The sequence below is a fragment of the Sceloporus undulatus genome, chromosome 2 (genome assembly GCF_019175285.1).
Source record: "Sceloporus undulatus isolate JIND9_A2432 ecotype Alabama chromosome 2, SceUnd_v1.1, whole genome shotgun sequence".
NCBI classification, from domain to species: domain Eukaryota; kingdom Metazoa; phylum Chordata; class Lepidosauria; order Squamata; family Phrynosomatidae; genus Sceloporus; species Sceloporus undulatus.
Window position 1 is genome coordinate 24469310 of NC_056523.1, and position 273 is coordinate 24469582.

Genomic DNA, 273 nt, shown 5'->3' on the forward strand with positions numbered 1-273 from the left:
TTCCTTCCTTCCTTCTCTTTTCTTCCTTCTCTCTCTTTCTCTTTCTTTCCTTCCTTCCTTCCTTCTCTTTTCTTCCTTCTCTCTCTTTCTCTTTCTTTCTTTCCTTCATTTCTTCCCTCTCTTTCCTCCCTCCCTCCCTTCCTTCTCTCTCTTTCCTCCCTCCCCCTCCCTTGTTTCCTTCTCTCTCTCTCTCTTTCCTCCTTTCTTTCTTTCTTTTTTTCCTTCCTTCCTTCTCTCTCTCTCTCTTCTTCCTTCCTTAGAATCAAAGAGGCA